This window comes from Bos mutus, chromosome X (assembly GCF_027580195.1).
Source record: "Bos mutus isolate GX-2022 chromosome X, NWIPB_WYAK_1.1, whole genome shotgun sequence".
Taxonomy (NCBI): domain Eukaryota; kingdom Metazoa; phylum Chordata; class Mammalia; order Artiodactyla; family Bovidae; genus Bos; species Bos mutus.
The window spans coordinates 80,858,729-80,868,729 of NC_091646.1; the positions used below are offsets into that span (position 1 = coordinate 80,858,729).

Consider the following 10,001-nt stretch of genomic DNA (forward strand, 5'->3'; position numbering starts at 1 on the left):
TGTTGAGTTTAATTCCTATCAAAATCCCACTGACCTTTTCTTCAGAAAAAGAAAAGTTGAGCCTAATATTCATATGGAACTGCAAGGGACCTCACATAGCCAAAATAGTCTTGAAAGAGGAAAGCAAAGTTGAGGGACTCACATTCCCCAGTTTTGAAACTTACTACAGTGATCCAAACAGTGTGGTACTGGCATAAAGACAGACTTATAGATCAATGGAATAGAACTTGGAGTCCAAAATAAACCCAAATACCTATGGTCAATTGATTTTCAACATGGAAGACCAGCCTCACCACAATTGTTGTGGGATAACTGGTTAACCACATGCAAAAAAATATTGAACTCTTTACCTTACACCATCTATAAAATTTAACTGAAAACAAATCAAATACCTAAATGTAAGAGCTAAAACAATAGAACTTCTATGTGAAAACATAAGTGTAAATCTTTGTAGACTTGGACTTGGCCATTAAAAGCACAATCAACAAAAGAAAAAAAAAGATGATTTGGACTTTATTAAAAAAAACTTTTGTGCATCAAGGAACACCATCAAGAAAGTGAAAAGATAAGCTACAGAGTAGGAGAAATTATTTTCAAATCATACATCTGATAAGGGACTTGTATGTAGAATACAGAAAGAATTTTTACAACTCAGCAACAAAAACAACACAATTGAAAAATGGGAAAAGGACTTGAGTAGAAATTTCTCCAAAGAAGATATACAAATGACCATGAAACTCATGGAAAAAATTCCCACTATCAGTCATCAGAGGAATGCAAATCAAAGCTACAATGAGATACCACTTTACACCCACTAGGATGGCTCTAATAAAATAAAGGAAAATAAGTTCTGGCAAGATTTAGAGAAACTGGAACTTCGTACATTGCTCATGGGGATGTAAAATGGTGTAGCTGCTGTGGAAATCAGTTTGGCACTTTTTCTAAAAGATAAACATAGAACTTCCACATGACCCAGCAATTCCACTAAGGCATATACCCAAAATAATTGAAAAAAGATATTTAAACAAATACTTGTACATAAATGTTCATAATAGTGCTATTCACAATATCCAAAAGGTAGAAACAACCCAAATGTTCATAAACTGATGAATGGATAAAACAAAATGGTGGTATACCCATATGATGGAATATTATTTAATCATAAAAAGGAATGAAGTACCAATACATGCTACAGCATGGATGAACCTTAAAAACATTATGTAAGTGAAAGAAGTCAGACACAATAGATCACATATTATATGATTCCAGTTACATGAAATGTCCAGTAAAGGTAGATTGTTTCCCAGGGCTGGGCACAAGGAGGGAGTGAGGAGTGACTGGCTAATGGGTACACGGTTTCCATTTGGGATGATGAAAATATTGTGTAAATAGATAAAAGTGATAGTTGCACAACATCATCTATGTATTTTCACTGAATTGTACACTTTAAAATTGTTAGTTTTATGTTTTGTGCATTTTAGCTCAGTTTAAAAAATAATTGCCTCCATTTTCAAAAAAGTTAAACATAAATTTACCATGTGACCCAGAAACTCTAGTCTTAGTTATCTACCTAAGAGAAATGAAAACATATGTCTGCATGAAAAATTGTACTTGGATGTTCATAGCATTATTTATAATAACCAAAAGGTGGAAAGAACCCAAATGTTCACCAACTGGTGAATGCATGAACAAAGTGATATATCCATACCATTTGGCAATAAAAATAAAAAATGAATCTTAAAAACATTTTGCTCAAAACAAACAAAAAACCATTATGCTCAATGAAAGAAGCCATGCACACACACACAAAACCTCACATATTATGAGTCCATTATTATGAAATTTCCAAAAGTTGCAAATCTCTAGAGGCAGAAAGTAGATTAGTGGTTGCCTGGGTCTGGCAGCATGGATGGAGAGTGACTATAAATGAGCATGAAGGATCTTTCTGGGGAGATAGAAATGTCCTAAAAGTGGACTGTGGTGATAATAGTACAATTCTGTAAATATGCTAAAATTAATTGAATTGTAGAATTAAAGCAGGTGAATTTTATGCTATGTAATTATACCCCAATAAAGCTGTTTTTTAAAACAACACAAGAACACTCTATCCAAGAGAAGTGGAATACATTTTCTACTCAAATACACGTAGAACATTTCCCAGGTTAAGTCATATGTTCAGTTCAGTTCAGTTCAGTTCAGTCGCTCAGTCGTGTCCGACCCTTTGCAACCCCATGAATCGTAGCACGCCAGGCCTCCCTGTCCATCACAAACTCGCGGAGTTCACTCAGACTCAAGTCCATCGAGTCAGTGATGTGTCCAGCCATCTCATCCTCTGGCGTCCCCTTCTCCTCCTGCCCCCAATCCCTCCCAGCATCAGAGTCTTTTCCAATGAGTCAGCTCTTCTCATGAGGTGGCCAAAGTACTGGAGTTTCAGCTTCAGCATCATTCCCTCCAAAGAAATCTCAGGGCTGATCTCCTTCAGAATGGACTGGTTGGATCTCCTTGCAGTCCAAGGGACTCTCAAGAGTCTTCTCCAACACCACAACTCAAAAGCATCAATTCTTCGGCGCTCAGCTTTCTTCACAGTCCAACTCTCACATCCATATATGACCACAGGAAAAACCATAGCCTTGACTAGACGGACCTTTGTTGGCAAAGTAATGTTAGGCCATAGAAAAATCATAATAAATTTAAGATGACTGAAGCATCATATCAAGCATCTTTTTCAACCACATGGTATGAAACTAGAAATCAATTACAAGGAAAAAAACTGGAAAATTCACAAATACAGGAAGATTAAACAACATGCTACTTAACAACCAATGACTCAAAGGAGAAATTGAAAGATAAAAGTATTCATTTATTTGGCTGCACCAGGTCTTAATTGTGGCACATGGGATCTTCAAGCATTGTTGCAGCATGCAGGATCTCTTAGTTGCTGCATATGGGATCTTCAGTTGTGACATGTAGGATCTAGTTCCCTGACCAGGGATCAAACCCAGGACCCCTGCATTGGAAGTGTGGAATCTTAGCCACTGGACCACCAGAGAATTCCCTGAGATGCAGCAGTTCTAAGAAAGAAGTTCATAATGATGAACACCTACATTAAGAATGAAAATCTTAAATAAAAATTCTAACTTTACAATTCAAGGAATAGAAAAAGAATAAAATAAGCCCAAAGTTAATAGAAGGAAATAAAGATCAGAGTGGAAATAAATGAAATAGAAACAAAAAAGAAAACAGAAAAGATCAATGAAACTAAGAGATTTAAAAAAAAAGATAAACAAAATAGACAAATCTTAAGCTAGAACTAAAAAGAAATAGAAGACCTAAATCAATAAAATTAGAAGTGAAAGAGGAGTTATTACTCATTTACCACAGACATGCATAGACTTATAAGAGACTACTATGAGCAATTAAATGTCAACAAATTGGGCAACCAAGAAGAAAAGGATAAATTCCTGGAAACATACAACTTACCAAGACTGAATTGTGAAGAAATAGAAAATCTGAACAGACTAGTTACCAATAAGTTGATTGAGTCAGTAATCAAAAGCCTTCCAACAAATAAAAGCCCTGGACAAGATGGCTCCACTGGTAAATTCTACCAAACGTTAAAAGAAAAATAAGTGACAATCCTTCTCAAACTCTTCCCCAAAATAGGAGGAAACACTTCCAGTCTCATTTTATGAGGCTAGCATTACCCAGATACCAAAACCATATAAGAGCACTAGAAGCAAAGAAAATTATAGGTCAATATCCTGTATTCAATACCACATCAAAAGGATAATACAACATGATCTAGTGGGATTTATTCCAGGGATGCCAGGGTGATTATCCACAAACCAATAAATGTGATACACTGCATTAACAAAATGAAGGATATAAATTATATGATTATCCTAATAGATGCAGAAAAAACCTTTGACAAAATTCAACATCCATTCATAAACAAAAACTTTCAACAAACTTGGTATACTGAGAGAATGTACTGCAGCATAATAAAGGTCATATAGGGCAAGCTTCCCTGGTGGCTCAGATGGTAAAGAATCTGCCTGCAGTGCAACAGACCCAGTTTCTATCCCTGGGTCACGAAGATCCCCTGGAAAAAGGGATGGCAGCCCACTCCAGTATTCATGGAGAATTCCATAGACATCTGAGCCCCGAGGGCTACAGTCCATGGGGTTGCAAAGAATCAGACATGACTGAGTAACTAACACACATGGCCATACTGTCTAAAGCAATGTACAGATAACATTATACTCAATGGTGAAAAGCTGAAAGCTTATCCTCTAGGATGAAGAATGAGACAAGCATGCCCACTTTCACTACTTTTGTTCCACATAGTACTAGAAGTTGTAGCCAGAGCAATTAGGCAAGAGAAAGAAATAAAAGGCATCCATATTGGAATGGAAGAATTAAAACTTTCTGTATTTGCAGATGACATAATATTATATATAGAAAACCCTGAACACTCCACAAAAAAACTAACCAACAAATTCAGTAAAGTCTCAGGATACAAAATCAATATACAAAAAAAAAAAAAATCAATGTACAAAAAAATCAGTTGCATTTCTACATACTAGCAATGAACTATCAGAAAGAGAAATTAAGGGACTTCCATGGTGGTCCAGTGGTTAAGACTATGTGCTTCCAATGCAGGGGACCCAGGTTCAAGCCCTGGTCAGGGAACTAGATCCCACATGTCACAACTAAGACCCAGCACAAATAAATAGTTTTTTTTAAAGAAAGAAAAATTAAGAAAACAATCCATTTACAATTGCATCAAAAATAATAAAATACATAGGAATAAATTTAACCAAGGAAGTGAAAGATCAGTACCTTAAAAACTCTAAGACATTGATGAAAGAACTAGAAGACACACAAAAAATGGAAATATCCTTCATGTTCATGGATTGGAAGAATTAATATTAAAATAGTCATACTGTCTAAAGCAATGTACAGATTCAAAGCAGTCCTTATCAAAATTCCAATAAATTTTTTTTTCATAGAAACAAACAATACTAAAATTGTTGAAACCACAAAAGACCCCCAAATAGCCAAAGCAATCTTGAGAAAGAAGGACAAAGCTGGAAACATCACAGTTCCTAATTGCAAACTATATTACAAAGCTATAGTAATCAAAACAGCGTGTTATTAGACCCTAAAAGTACTCATTACAAGGAAGAAAAAATTTTGTAACTATATGAAGTGATGGATGTTAACTAAACTTTTTGTGATAATCATTTCACAATATTTGTATGTCAAGTCATTAGGTTGTACACCTTAAACTTATACAGTGCTGTATGTCAATTATATCTCAATTAAACTGGAAGAAAAACAATATGTTATTGGCATGAAAGCAGACATGTTGATCAATGGAAGAGAATAGGGAGCCCAGAAATAAACCCATGCATATATTGGTCAATTTATTTGTGACAAAGGAGTCAAGAATACACAATGGGGGAAGGATAGTTTATTCAGTAAATGGTGCTGACCAAATAGGGCAGACATATGCAAAGAATGAAACTGGACCCTTATCTTACAACAAACACAAGAATAAACTAAAAATGAATTAACGACTTGAATGTTAGACCCAAAACCATATAACACCTAGAAGAAAACATAAGGTATAAGGTCCTTGACATTGGTCTTGGCAATGATTTTTTGGATTTGATACCAAAAGCAAAGGCAACAAAAACAAAAACAAGCAAGTGAACTAAAAACTTCTGCACAGCAAAGGAGTGAAAAGGCAGCCTACAGAATGGGTAAAATATTTGCAAATAATATGTCTGATAAGAGTTAATATTTAAAATACATAAAGAACTCATGCAACTCAATAGTGAAAAAACCCAAAGTGAAAGTGAAGTCGCTCAGTCGTGTCTGACTCTTTGCGACCATGGACTGTAGCCTACCAGGTTCCTCCATCCATGGGATTCTCCAGGCAAGAATACTGGAGTGGGTTTCCATTTCAAACAATATGATTATAAAACAGGCAGAGGAACTGAATGGACATTTTCCCAAAGAAGACATACAAATTGTCAACTGGTTAACAGGTACATGAAAGGTGCTCAGCATCACTAATCATCAGGAAATGCATATCAAAACTACAGATATAACTTCATAGTTGTTAGAATGGCTATAATAATAAAAAAAAAAAAGACAAGAGATAACAAACGGCAGCAAAGATATGGAGAAAAAGGAAACCTTGTGCTCTGTTGCTGGGAATGTAAATTGGTGCAGCCACTATGGAAAACAGTATGTAGGTTCCTCAAAAAATTAAAACTAGAACTACACTATGATCCAACAATTCCATTTCTATATATATCCAAATGAAATGAAAACAGGATCTCAAAAGATATCAGCACTCCCATGTTCACCCAGCATTATTCATAAAAGCCAGGATATGGAAGCAACCTAAGTGTCCATTAATGAAAGAAAAAAATGTAATACACACACACACACACACGATGGAATATTATTCAGCCACAAAAAGAAGGAAATCCTACCATTTGCTACAACATGGATGAAACTTGAGGGCATTATGTTAAGTGATATAAGCCAAACAGAAAAAGAGAAATATTGTATGGTATTCCTTACATGAGGAATCTTTAGGAAAAAAGAGAGAGAGAGTTAAACTCATAGAAACAGACAGTAGAAAAGTGGTTGCCAAAGGCTGGGAGTTGGTGGAGGGAATGGGGAGAGGTTGATAAAAGGGTAGACTTTCAGGTATATGATGAATAAGGTCTGAGAATCTAATGAGATTTGTGAGAATCTAGCATGATGACTGGAGAAGGCAATGGCACCCCACTCCAGTACTCTTGCCTGGCAAATCCCATGGACGGAGAAGCCTGGTAGGCTGCAGTCCATGGGGTTGCTAGGAGTTGGACATGACTGAGCGACTTCACTTTCACTTCACTTTCATGCACTGGAGAAGGAAATGGCAACCCACTCCAGTGTTCTTGCCTGGAGAATCCCAGGGACAGAGGAGCCTGGTAGGCTGCAGTCCATGGGGTTGCTAGGAGTCGGACATGACTGAGCGACTTCGCTTTCACTTTTCACTTTCATGCACTGGAGAAGGAAATGGCAACCCACTCCAGTGTTCTTGCCTGGAGAATCCCAGGGACCGGGGAGCCTGGTGGGCTGCTGTCTATGGGGTTGCACAGAGTCGGACACGACTGAAGCAACTTAGCAGCAGCAGCATGATGACTAGAGTTGATAACACTGTATTGTATAATTGAAATTGGTTAAGAGAGTAAAACTTAAAATGTTCTCACCACACACAAAAAAAGGATAACAAGTGCCTCAGAGCCTAGTCAGGGTATCTCTGTCTCTGTCAGGGGTGAACAGTTTGAGAACATTATTTGTACTCCTGTCCATACTCCCTGTTCACTGTTTTCCTTTATCTTTTTTCCTTTGATCACCTCTTAACCCATTACATTTTGGCCTCCACTTCTTCCTTCTTAACCCATTGTAATTTGCCATCCACCCCCACAACTCCATGTTCTCTGCAAGGCTACCAATGATCTTATTGCTAAATCTAGTGGTTGGTTTCCAGGCTTTGTTTTGTGTAATATTTGGCATGTTAACCATTCCTTTTATTTTGGAAGATGATTTGCCCTTGATTTCTCTGACACTACACTCTCCTGGTTCTACTCTTTACTCTGTGTCAGTGAATTCCTCCATCATCCAGCCAGCCACTTAAGTCATAAATCCAGGCTTCTTCCCTGACTCACTCTGTTAACTACCACATGAAATCCATTCAGTAAGCATGCTGATTTTTACCTCGTAAATATTCTCTTGTTCAGAATTCTATCAGGGGTTCATGGATCCTGGAATGTTTCAGAGAATCCATGAATGCTTATGCTGAATTGAAGGCAAAATTTGGTATGATTGTGTGTATTAGCATTTCTCTGGGGAGAATGTATAAGCCATAGCTTTCATTATATGCTCAGACAGGTCTGTGACTCAAAATAAAGTATAACACCATTGATATAACTCCATCCATTTATTGATATTTTCATCCCCTCCTCCCTGCTACCCCGATCCCACCCACTCTGACCAGATGTAGTTACTACAAAGACCCATTTCTCCATATAACAGTCTCTCTGCAAGACAGCAAAGAGATCAAACCAGTAAATCCTAAAGGAAATCAACCCTAATTATTCATTAGAAGGACTGATGCTGAAGCTGAAGCTCCAATACTTTGACCACCTGATGCGAAGAGCCAACTCATTGGAAAAGACCCTGATGCTGGAAAAGATTGAAAGCAAAAGGAGAAGGGGGCAGCAGAGGATGAGATGGTTAGATAGCATTACCAACTCAGTGGACATGAGTTTGAGAAAACTCGGGGAGATAGTGAAGGACAGGCAAGCCTGGTCCTTTGCTGCAGTCCATGGGGTCGAAAAGAGTCAGACACAACTGAGCGACTAAACAACTTTCTCTTAGGGCCACAAATAAGGAAGGGCTATTGCTGAGGACATGGACTGAGGCTAGTAGGGCTAGATGTATTCTGCCTCAGGAGGCTACTGTGTGCCACCATGGCCTGCTCCTCTCCCCTCTTTGTGCCAACAGATCATTTAGTCTTTCATTTTCCTTCCTCTCCCATCTCTCCTTCTTCAATTTTCCTCTTTCTCCTTCTCTTCCTCTTTTTCTTCCTTAGCTTCTCCCTCATGCTTTATTAACACATTAATTATAGGGTAATCAGACTTTGACCATGGAGCTTGAAGCCTCTTAAAATCAAGACTAGAGGCAGCATTCACCTTGCTCATTGGCTCTTACTTGCAGAGTCCCCAGGACACCCTCCACAGAAGAGAAAAGGGGAGGGAATGGGCCTGAGCTTGGAGGTATGGAGTCAATAACTAGGGAAATCCCAGCCCCAAGTATAACTGTAATGAGTTAGAAGAAATATGTGAGTCAGGTCAAGAAATCATAGATCTTACAACTTTTTATCAAAACAAAGTTTGGAAGAAATTTAAAAAGGTATCTAACCCAATCTTCCTCCCTTCTCATCCTTCTTGATTCTTTCTGTTCTTCACCCCATACATCCATCAACAAGATTTTTAGCTCTACCTTAAAATTTATTCCATTCCACTATTTTATGTACTATAGCTTCAGGTACTGTAGCTATCTTGAAATTGGGTAGTATCCTCCAACTTTCTTCTTCAATGTTGTTTTGGTGGACTAGATCTTTTCTTTTCCATATGAATTTTTGAATCACTTTGTCTATATCTACAAAATAGTTCAGCAGGGTTTTGACTGAATCTATGTTGAATCTATAGATCAATTTGGGATATTTTAACAATATTGAGACTTCCTATTCATGGGCTTCCCAGGTGGCTCAGTGATAAAGCATCCGCCTGCTATGCAGCAGATGTGGATTTGATCCCTAGGTCAGGAAGATCCTCTGGAAAAGGAAATAGCAACCCACTTCAATATTCTTGCCTGGAGAATCCCATGGACAGAGAAGCCTAGTGGTCTACAGTCTATGGGGTTGCAAAAGAGTCAGACATGATTTAGAGCCTAAACAACAACAATTCATGAACATGGACTATCTCTCCATTTATTTAGATATTCTTTGATTTCTTTCATTAATGTTTTGTAATTTTCCACATTCAGATACTGTACATATTTTTTTATATTTATACTTAATTCATTGTTTTGCAGCTATTGTAAATAGTACCGTTTTCTTAAAATTTCAAATTCTAATTTTTACTACTGGCATATAGGAAAGCAACTGATGTTTGTGTATCAACCTTGTATTCTGTAGCCTTGCTATATATACCAGAAAAGGTTTTTTTTTGTAGATTGTTAAGGATTTTCCACAGTCCTCCAAATTTTCATAAATTGTATTTTTTTTATTTTATTTTTAAACTTTACAATATTGTATTAGTTTTGCCAAATATTGAAATGAATCTGCTACAGCATAAATTGTATTTTTCATTTAACTCAAAATATTTAAAATTTTCTCTTGAGACTTCTTCTTTGCCACGTATGTTATT

General features: G+C 37.0%; 1 non-coding gene across 1 annotated transcript; it reads left to right on the forward strand.

Moving 5' to 3' along the window:
• Window positions 1-4,619: 4,619 nt before the first annotated feature.
• On the forward strand, window positions 4,620-4,692 carry TRNAG-UCC (transfer RNA glycine (anticodon UCC)). Its single transcript has one exon. It is a non-coding gene; the product is annotated as a tRNA-Gly (tRNA).
• Window positions 4,693-10,001: the final 5,309 nt, after the last annotated feature.